This window comes from Hipposideros armiger, unplaced genomic scaffold (genome assembly GCF_001890085.2).
Source record: "Hipposideros armiger isolate ML-2016 unplaced genomic scaffold, ASM189008v1 scaffold_922, whole genome shotgun sequence".
Classification (NCBI taxonomy): domain Eukaryota; kingdom Metazoa; phylum Chordata; class Mammalia; order Chiroptera; family Hipposideridae; genus Hipposideros; species Hipposideros armiger.
This window is the reverse complement of record NW_017732272.1, coordinates 224,179-235,817: the sequence shown is the minus strand read 5'-3', so window position 1 is coordinate 235,817 and position 11,639 is coordinate 224,179.

The following is an 11,639-nucleotide window of genomic DNA, read 5'->3' as shown; positions in this document are numbered from 1 at the left end:
AGTTTCATATGTACAGCATAGTGGTTAGACATTTATATCAATTACAAAATGATCTCCGGATTAGTGTAGTATCCACCTGGCACTATACATAGTTACCACTATGTTATTGACTATACTCCCTATGCTGTACTTGACATCCCTGTGGCTATTTTGTAACTATCGATTTGTACTTCTTAATCCCTTCACTGTTTTCACCCAGCCCCCCAACCCCCTTTCCTTCTGGTGACCATCAGTTTGTTTCCTATATCTATGAGTTTGTTTCTGTTTTGCTTGTTCATTTATTTTATTCTTTAGATTCCACATATAAGTGAGATCATATGGTATTTTCTTTCTCAGCCTGAGGTATTTCACTTAGCATAATACCCTCTAGGTCTATCCATGTTGTAAATGGTAAGATTTCATTCTTTTTAATGGCCATATAATATTTCCTTGTATATATGTACCACTTCTTCTTTATCCAATTGTCTATTGATGGATACTTAGATTGTTTCCATATCTTGGCTATCATAATAATGCTGCAATGAACACAGGGGTGTGTATATCTTTTTGAATTAGTGTTTTGGATTTCTTTGAATACTGATAATAGATTAATATTCAAAATTTATAAAGAACTCATACAACTAACCATAAAAAACGCAATCCAATTAAAAAATGGATAGAGGACCTGAATAAACATTTCTCCAAAGAGGACATACAGATGGCCAATAGACATATGAAAAGATACTCAATGTCATTAATCATAACAGAAATGCAAATTAAAACCACAATGAAATATCACCTTACACCTGTCATAATGGCTATAATCAATAAATCAATAAACAAGAAGTTCTGGTGGATGTGGAGAAAAGGCAACCTTCGTGCCCTATTGCTGGGATTGTAGCCATATGGATAACAGTATGGCGGTTCCTCAAAAAAGTTAAAAATAGAACGACCTTATGACTCAGCAATTCCACTTCTGGGTATTGATCTGAAAAAAATACATTTTTTTTCAATCTGAAATATTTGATAATCTTTTACCCTGAAGATTAAACTCTTTCTTTCTCTTATAGTTTGTTCATTTTTTTTCTTTATCACTGTGTTTAATTTTAGTTAAAAATCCAAAGACCTTTAAAGAAAAGACATGCACTGGGGATGCAGCTATATGTCCACGAGGCTGGAACCGAATCTATAATAAATGCTTCTTTCAATTTGAACTTGAGAAAACTTGGAGAGATGGCCAGGCCAACTGTATGGCCTATCATGGATCTCTGGTCATATTCACCGTGCAGAATGAAGTGGTTAGATTTCTCCTTTGTAATACAAATCTCATTTAATTTACTGAGCTACTGTATGACAGGTATAATTCAAGGGTATGATATATCATTCAACAAAACAAAGATCTTTGCCTTTATGGAGTTTACATCCTAAGGGAAAAGACAAGGAATGAAAAGTAATCATAATAAATATGTAAATAATTATATAGCATATTAGAAGTCAGTAAATATGCATATATATTATACATTATATATATATATATATATATATATATATATATATATATATATATAAAGGTTAAGGGGTATTGTAAGTATTCCAAGTGGATAGGCTACAAGTAAGATAGCATTTTCTCATTGAGATGATGACACTTGAGCAGAAATGTAAAGTAGATGAGGGAGTTAGTCAAGGGAATCTGGGGGATAAGCTTCCCAGGAAGAAGAAACTACTGGAGCACAGAGCTTAAGGTAGGTACATGCCTGGATTATCCAAGGAACAGAAAACAGACAGCCAATCAGTGTCTCTAGAATGAGGGAGTGAGTGAGGGATGTGGATCATTAAGATCTTGTAGGTTATTGTAAAGACTGTTTTTCCTCCAACTAAAATATGGGGAGATATTGCAAAATTATGAACAGAAGTGTGATATGATCTGAATTAAGTTTTAAACGAATCATTTTCTTTGTTCTGGTGGGCTACTGAGTGGCAAATATAAAAGCACAGTGTCATGTTATGAGGCTGTTTGAATAACCCTAGCAAGAGAATAATGGGCTCAAAGAAGGACCATAGCTTTGGAGTTAGTAAGAATGAGAAAACCAGGAGCAATCCATTACAGCACTCTGTGTTTTGTGAAAGGAAATTTTGACCCACTACCTGGGGCCTTCTTCCTATTGGATTGGACTGAAAAAGCAAAATGGAAGCAAACACTGGATGTGGGCAAATGGAAATGCATTAAGCAACTGGTAAGCCTTAAAAACATTTATTTGTTATTAAATGTGGTAAGCATAGTAAGGTTTCTGAGCCTATAATGCGCTCCCTCCATAGTTCCCCCACACCACCCCCCAAAAAAGACCTTCAACAAATGGATGTCAAAGGGAACCTTGAGACAAATGGTCTTTAGTGAGGGTTTGGCATCAAAGACCAATATTTACTTCTATATGGTGAGTTGGACTATACCACATGTGATGCACAAGTATTCTTATCCTAAACTGAAGTCTAAATAGTTTGATCCTTGCCTCTTTCCACTGGGGACTTTGCTTTTTGTTCACCATTGACTTGGACTCTGACTGGGGAGTCTTAGAAAATATACTCAAGCCTACAATTATCCCATCCTCTGGTGGCCTGAAATGGAAGAGAATAAGTGAGACAGAGAAAATATTTGTTGCTCTTGGCCTTTATTTAAAATTCTAGAACTTCTCAATGTTCCTTAGCTTGAGGAACTGATTTTACTCTTAGACTCCATTTTTGTTCTTGACACATTTAAGGTTTTCTCCAACTTCAGGGAGGAGAAAGAAATAGGAAGGATATTCAGTGCGCCATAGAGGAGGCCATGAGCTACATTTTATGGAGCACCTACTGTAGGGTAGGCACTGTCCTACTTCTGTGGCATTCTGTGCTAGATGTTATATGAAATATATAGCATAAAGAGAGTAGTAAAATGTTCTTTGATATTTATTAAATTATAAAACAGAATAAATTTAGATAAATTTATGTCACCATTGTACTTCTATCCAATTTGGGGTTAAAATATACACACAGTGATTTGAGAATAATAATAGTTAGTAATTACATTTTCAACTTTAAAGAATGTAAGGAAAAGTATGACATAAAATTTCTGACAATAAAACTTAATACTTATGTTATTTTCTTGAGAGAAAACATTGGCAGCTTAACATTATAGTATACATAGTTCCACTTAAAAAAAAAACGAGGGAAAAGTAAAAGAGCTGTAAGTTGCTTAAAATTTGTGTATTAGTTTGCTGAGGATACTGTAACAAATACCACAGACTAGGTGCCTAAAACAACAGTTCTGGGCTGGCCGAGTGGCATGTTGGTTAAGAGCTGGCTTGGGATGCCAGAGGTCCCAGTTTGGATCCCATATATGAGGGTCAGTGACACTGCCCTCTACAGCTAAGATGCTGAACAACAGCTCAACCTGGAGCTGGGCTGCCCTGAGTCGTCGACGACGGTAGGCTGCAGCCCCTGTGGCAGTGGGTTGTCATGGGCTACCGTGTGTAGCCAGCAGCCAGCAGCCAGCATGAGCAGCCAGCAGCCACCGTGAGCGGCCGTCCAGAAGCCGGCGACTGATCTGCCTCGCCCGGGAAGAGCGCAATGATGCTGCCAACTTGGGCCAGTGGAGCAACGTCCTCCACAACTAGACTGAAGAACAAAAGGACAGCAACTTGTCTGTTCCTCTTCCCCAAATTCCCCAGTGCTGTCCCCATCCCCCAATTCCCCAATAAAAGTCTTAAAAAACAGAAACAAAAACAAAAACAAAAAAACAACAGTTCTGGAGATTAGAATTCCCAGATCAAGGAGGCAGTAGGGTTGATTTCTTCTATGACCTCTCTCCTAGGCTTGAAGATGGCCATCTTTTCCCTCTGTATCTTCACATGGGTCTTCCCTCTGCACATGCCTGTGTCTAATTTTTTATAAGGACATCAGTCATATTGGATTAGGCTAGGACCCACCCTAAAGACATCATTTAACTTAATAACCTTTATAAACATTTCATCTTCTAATACAGTTACATTTCTGAGCCTATTAGAGGTTATGTCTTCAACATTTAAGTTTTGGGAGCCCATGAGAATTGGTGAGTTCTCAGTTGGCACTAGGGAATGCATAGTCACAGAAATACACATATGTTTTTAAAACAGGCAGGATAAAAATTTGAAGGTACTCTAGGAGTTAGGAAAGTGTACACCCATGCTACATGGCTCCCCAAAAAGGAAGTGCTGAAAACATTTTAATTATCATATAACCAGAAATTTATCATGACTCACCATTCTGTTTTTCTTTTCTTCATTTTGAATATCCAATTTCATGTTTATGTATGACTTAAAATAGGACTTTATAAATTCTTTGTAGATATTTTATTTATAATTATGTGTATTATAGTCAACCAAATAAAACATTCCTATTTCACTATGGTGATGGTTTTAGAGTGACTGAGTGAACATCTATTTCAGCCTTAAGATAGACCATTTATTTAATGCATGAAGGGTGGTCAAAGAAATACCAGTTAAACTCTCCCTCTATATAATCTTTAAATGGCTAAATAAATTGATTTATTATTTTTTTATTCTAAAGTATAAAGAGAAGAATCTAATCCTTCACAAAACGGTTTACAATGTTTCCTACATTATAAAGCAGCATAGAGTTCCAGAACTGTCTCTGTTTAAGGCAGTAAAGGTCTGTAGTTTTCATTTCTTCCCACCACCACAGTCCCGAGGTAAAGTTTGAAGACGGATAAGGAGAGAAGCAACTTATTTCACTTGCTCTGTTCCTTCCACATTGCACCTTTTGAAACATAGTCAACAAAGTTTACACTATATATATTTTAGACTGTGCTTAGTTATTTTTCACTAGGTTCAGTAAATAATCTCTGTTTTGTTTCAGGTTCTCTATTGAAGGAAGTGGAAACTGTGCCTTTATTTTTAAGAAGGGCATAAGTAGTGCCAATTGTGATGATGAAAGAAAATACATATGCAGCAGAAAAGGTGTTTGTCCTTAAAGAGTTTTCCCATACAAGAAATAAATTAATGAAGATAGATCTTTTTATGTATTATAAATTCATATAGATACATTTTCTTTCCCATCAGACATTTTAGGTTGACTGATGAAATTTTAAATCATTTTTATATTTATTTAAATATATATCTAAGAAGCCAAGAAACTAAACTGAGATTTTAACCTTTCTAGAATGGAAACCCATGAGGACAGGGTCTTCTGTCAGTTTTGTTCATGGATTTATCTCATGCATCCAAAACAATATCCAGCACATGTTAGACACTCTACATGTAAAACAACAAAGAGATAAATGTATGCATATACACACAATTCATAAACCATGGAAGGAAAATGTGATAAATTTGGCTTTATTAAAATACTTTTATCATTCTAAACAAACTGTGAGGAAAATGAAAAGTTAAGCCATAGGCTGGGAGACATTTGCAAAATATATATGAGATGAGCGATTTGTATCAAATACAAAAAAACTCTTACATCTCAATGAGACCAATAACCCAATTAAAAATTGGCAAAGTATTGAACAAATGTGTCATCAAAGAAGATGACATTTTAGAGGGAATGTAAACTAAAACTATATGAGAGACCAATATACCTCCATTAGAATAGCTAAAATTAAAAAAAGCCTAACAGGGCCGGCCAAGTGGCGTGTTGGTTAAGAGTTTCTCTGTTGGAGTAGATTTGTAAAAAAGATGTTATTTGGGGCCGGCCAAGTGGCTTGTTAGTTAAGAGCTGGCTTGGGACGCCAGCTTTGAGCAGCAGGGCCCTGGTATAGATCCCACATGAGGTCCAGTGATACTGCGCCCTCTACAGCTAAGATAGTGAACAACAGCTCGACCTGGAGCTGGGTTGCGGTGAGTCACTGACAATGCCCTGCTATAGTGGCTGCCAAAGGCCACCATGAGTGGCTGGCAGCTAGCGTGAGTGGCCAGCAGCTGGTGTGAGCTGCCGTGAGCCGCTGTGAGTGGCCGTCCATTGGCTGATGAGTGACTGCCTCACCCGGGAAGAGCGCAATGATAATACCAACATGAGCCAGTGAAGCAACGTCCTCCACAACTAGACTGAAGAACAAAAGGACAGGAATTTGTCTGTTTTCCTTCCCCGATTCCCCAACACTGTTCTCCTCCCCCCAATTCCCCAATAAAATCTTTAAAAAATAAAAAGCCTAACAATAAAAGTGTTGTTGAGTTGTGGAGCATCCAAAACTTTCATACATTGCTGGTGGGAACTCAAAATCATACACCCATTTTGGAAGAGTAACAGTTTTTTTATGAAGCTAAACACATTTACCTTGTGGGGCAGCAATCCCGTTTCTGGGAATATTTATCCAAGATAAACAAAATATGCCCATGAAAAAGATTTGTTATAAAATGTGTGTAGCAGCTTCATTCATAATAGGCAAACACAGGAAACAAAACTCTAGATAATTTTTTTTTCAACTTTATTGGGAACAATGTGTTTTTTCCAGAACCCATCAGCTCCAAGTCAAGTAGTTGTCCTTCAATCTTAGTTGTGGAGGGCACCACCCAGTGGCAACTCAGCAGCAACTCAGCTCAAATTGTTGTCTTCAAACTATATAGTTGCGGAGGGTGCAGCTCACTGGCCCATGTGGGAATTGAACTGGCAACCCTGTTGCTCAGAGTGCGTGCTCTAACCAACTGAACCACCTGGCTGCCCAAAAGTTTAGATAATTTGTGATATAAATGCGAAATAAGAATACTACTCAGAAATTTTTTAAAAAATGAGCTACTTACATGCACAATTTGAATGAATCTCAAAAGCATTATTATAAGTGAAATAAGCCAGACACAAACACTGCATACTATATTATTCCATTTATATGAATTTATAAGGAAGGCAAAACTCTATTGACATAAAGCAAATGAATGCTTGTCAAGAGCTAGGATCAAGGAGGCTAGTGACTACAAAAGGAAACAAAGAAGTTGAGGGGCAATACAAATATTTTAAGTCGTAGTGTGGTGGTGTTTGCATGATTGCATACATTTGTTAAAATTTACCAAATTGCACACTAAACATTGGTGAATGTTATCATGTAAATTATATTCAATAAACATGATTTTTTAGACTATTGGAAAATTAATTATTGGGGAAGTGTGACTTACAATACTTTATGTGGTTTGGAATTTGTTTTATTTGAATGCTATATATAGAGTAGATTTGGGAGCGGATCCATATCAGTTCTTAGCCCTTTACATGTTGTAACACAGAACTCTCCATGTGTATGCATGTATTGCTCAAGAGTAAGAAAAAAAAGTTATGGCAAATGAACTTTTTATCCAGGGGCCTGTAGTAACATTTAAACAGAGAATAGGAGAGAATATTAAACTAGCTTCATAATTGCATCACTCAAATAGTGTTTGTTCAATGTGAAAATTAGATATGTTTAGGGAAGTAGCTGATTTTAAACAGCATTCCTGGGGTTTTAATAATGGAGAAAAAGGTGAAGTATACCAGAAGGCAAACAGAGAGAAGGAATGAGAAAGAGCTGCCAGAAGATATGGGTTTAAATCCCAACGTGACTATATTTAGTTTATATAACGAACTTAGGCCAACCATTTGATTTTTCTGAAATTTAATTTTGTTTTCAGTACATTACAAATATTTGTTGTATAAATGTAACTTTGTAATGTAAATATAATTACAAACATAAAAGTGCTTTGTAAATTGTAGATCACTGACCAAATGTTGCTGATTATTATTCAGGATCTCCTTTGAAATCAGTAAGGGCTGTCTTGGGAAAGGAAAGCTCCTGCAAAACACCCTTAAAATTAAAAAAAATTGTCCACCTACAGTGTTTTTATAAGCCACTAAGTTTAAAGCAAACTAAAATCAGATTGTAACATATACTTGTACCACCCCAATACCATCCAGTCCAACATGCTAACATAAATTTCAATGAAAATCAAAAAGTAAAGTAGGAAAAAAATGATTTTATTAAATTGATATGATGTCACATTTTTTGTGGGAATATAAATTAGTATACTCTTTTTGGAAAGCAATTTAACTAGACCTACAAAATATAAAGTACATATGTTCTTAGACTCAGCCATTTTACTGCTAAGAGTTCATCTCTTAGATATACTTGTATATGTATGTGCAATATAAGTGTATATTGATTTGTGCTTAAATTTTTGAGAAATAACCATAATATCTACCAAACGGACAGTTACATATGTTTTATCCATACAGAATAGCTTGTAGTTCTTAGATATGAGTTATATGAAAATCTTTAGGATATACTGTTAAAAAACAAAAAAGTACAGAATAATGTGCATTATATGTTAACATTTGTATTAACATTTGTATAATAAAAATATATACACTCATATGTGAACATATATGTGTGTGTGTATATATATATATATATATATATATATATATATATATCTCCAAATACATATGATTATATATGTATCTTTCTCTAACATTTATAGAGCCTAAGGCCAGAAAACAAATTGAGGCTCACATCTCCTGTGTTTAAATAGTCACACTTATAATTCAAGCTAACATAATTTTCTATTCTATCTGACTTGAATATACATAACTTCATAACCACAAAATTTAAAAATATATAGAAAGATGGGGATGACCAGTTAGCTCAGTTGGTTGGAGTGTCGTGCTGATGACACCATGTTTGCCGGTTTGATCCTAGCATGGGCCACTGTGAGCTGCGCCCTCCTTAAAAATGTCAACTATGCCATTGTAGCATGAAAGCAATGTGTAACCAATGACCATGGCTGTTCCCCAATAAAGTTAAAGTGTGTGTGTGTGTGTGTGTGTGTATATATATATATATATATATATATATATATATATATATATATATAGGGAGAGAGAGAGAGAGAGAGAGAATAGGAGTGGTGAAAGGAAATGTGTTATTCTAGTGTTTTCTTTGTATAAAGCAGGAAATCAAGATACACTTCCTATATAGAACAAGAAATAAGTGTGTGCTGTTTAAAATTATAGAGATGACCACTCAAAAAAATATTTCTATAAATGTATATGGAATTAGATAAGGAGAAGGAGGGTTGGTGTTTTCTACTCATCCTCAGTTATCAATAAGGAATTTAACAGATAATATCTATAAAGGATAATACAAGCATATTGCCTAAAATACCCTAGTAACCAGCAGAAAAACTGAGGACAATAACATGACTTCGGTCTTCATTTTATTTTTGCTTTACTTTGAACACATTTTATTTTATTGACAGATATTTTGAGACAAAATTTTCAAAAACATAAAATAAAGCAAAACAAATTACCAGCCTTTTAGATGCCCTGTAAGTTAATAGCAGTCTTTCTGTTGGTGCATTTTGGTAAAAGGCTGGTATACTTCTATTCCAATAATGAGCCCATTTTTTCAGATACCATTGCATCAGATTATTTATTAACCAATAATAAAGCACAGAGCAAAATACCTACAAAGTCAGCCAAAAGAGCCACAAATAGGTTAAACACGTTTAAATTCAATAGATACAGGTAAAAAAAAAATGTGTGTGGATTATTGAAGAAGAAATAATGTATTTAAACAGAAATTTGGATACATGTATTAACTCAATGCTTACTGAGAATCTGGAATGTAGAAAATAGCCTGAACATCTTTGTTTATGGACATTACATGACCATTCTCCCCAGAGTGAGGAGTTGAGGTTTGATGTTACCCCAGAAATGGAAATGGACAAAATAACCCAAATTCTTGAAGTGTAACCAGTAATTCACACCATTCTGACAAGCCATCAGGCCATAGGAATACAATATTAGTATTTGATTGCCTCTGTCAAGCTTGAGGAGAAACAATAAAACCACACACACACACACACACACACACACACACACACACACAGAGTAATTGCAATACAAAATGTGAAGTGGTTTAATAGATGTGTGTGTAAGACTGTAAGAACACATGTAAGGGGAGAAAGTTTTTAAATTTCCCTGAAGACCTACTATGCCCTTTCTGTGACTTTTTATGTCATATCATTTAATAGCCTTCCAAACAGAATGGGAAAATTATGTGTTTCTATAAGAGCAATAAAGAATATTGGATAGAGTTCATGTAACTTTCCGGAAGTCCATAAAACTAGCAAATTGTAGACCCAAGATTAGAATCAGGTCACCTAATTCCAAAAGTGGCTCTTTCTAAAAGTCCACATGACACGGCAAGGTATTCAGGCCTTTAGCATGATTCAGCAAAACTTAGGGGGTGTTCATTATTCCCCATTTATAAGGTCCTTAATTTTACAGAAATGAATATAGGCCTGGCTCTGCAGAGCAAGCAAGAGGCATGCACAAATTTTGGGTTGTCATAATTGGGCATAATTACACATTCAAATCCAGAGAGAAATGCTGACTCTAACCATGTAAATGAATCAATGCTTTAAATAATGAATGGCTTAAAGATGTACAATTTTTAAAACATAGTACAGATTCATACACAAAATGATCTGCAAAGAATATATAGCTCTATTTTAGCTCATATATATATATATATATATATATATATGCTGTAATTCATAAGCAGATATTAAAGTGGTAAAAATGTACCTGATTGGGCTGGCTGAGTGGCTCATTGGGTAAGAGTTGGCTTGGGAGCATGAGTTGGAGCATCAGAGCCGCCAGTTCGGATCTCACATGGGCCAGTGATGCTGTGTCCTCTACAGCTAAGATGCTGAACAACAGCTCAACCTGGAACTGGGCTGCTGTGAGTCACCATCAATGGTATAGACTGCAGTGGGACTGCAGTGACCTGCCGTAAGCTACCATAAGCGGCCAGCGGCTGGCGTGAGCCACCATGAGCGGCCGTCCAATGGCCAGCAACCGATCTGCCTCAGCTGGGAAGAGCACAATGATAATACCAATATGGGCCAGTGAAGCGATGTCATCCACGACTAGACTGAAGAACAAAAGGACAGCAACTTCTCTGTTCCCCTTCCCCCAATTCCCCAATAAAAATCTTAAAAAAAAAAAAAAGTTCTTTTATAGAAAAGAAGTTGTTTACCAGTTTTGTCTCATTCCGTAACCAAGATTGCTCTCTCTGTTTCAACATGTACAGCCTGAGGGTGACTAAAAATAGTGATCATCTGACTTATGTGAATAAAGATGTTTCTATATGATTGAGCTTATGCTCTCAATTTCAGATGTCTCTTTTTTGCTCTTTTCTGGGAAAGATATATAATACAATAGGCTGTTCCTTGAAAGTTTGGTGCATTCACTCTATTTTAATTATCATTTCAGTACCTATAATATTTATTTCAATTATTTTTTTACTTATACTTTTACTTTACTTTTCAATTATAATTTTTCAATTATAAATTTGGCATTTTATATTTTCCAAAAATATTTTTTTTGGAAGTAAATCACTCTATTCTAATTGATTGTCAAACAATAACATCACAAAAGCTGGTGTAAGGCCACAGAAACATTTGCTCAGCCCCAAACTCAATACTATTTCAATGAACTTCTGTACAATACGAACACCCTGTCCATTGCAATTCTAAGGCAAGGAAGCTATTAATGCTAGGGAGAGGTTTAACTGGTGGTTTTATACTTTACACTTTCACTAGTAATCATATATATATATATATATATATATATATATATATATATATATATATATATAT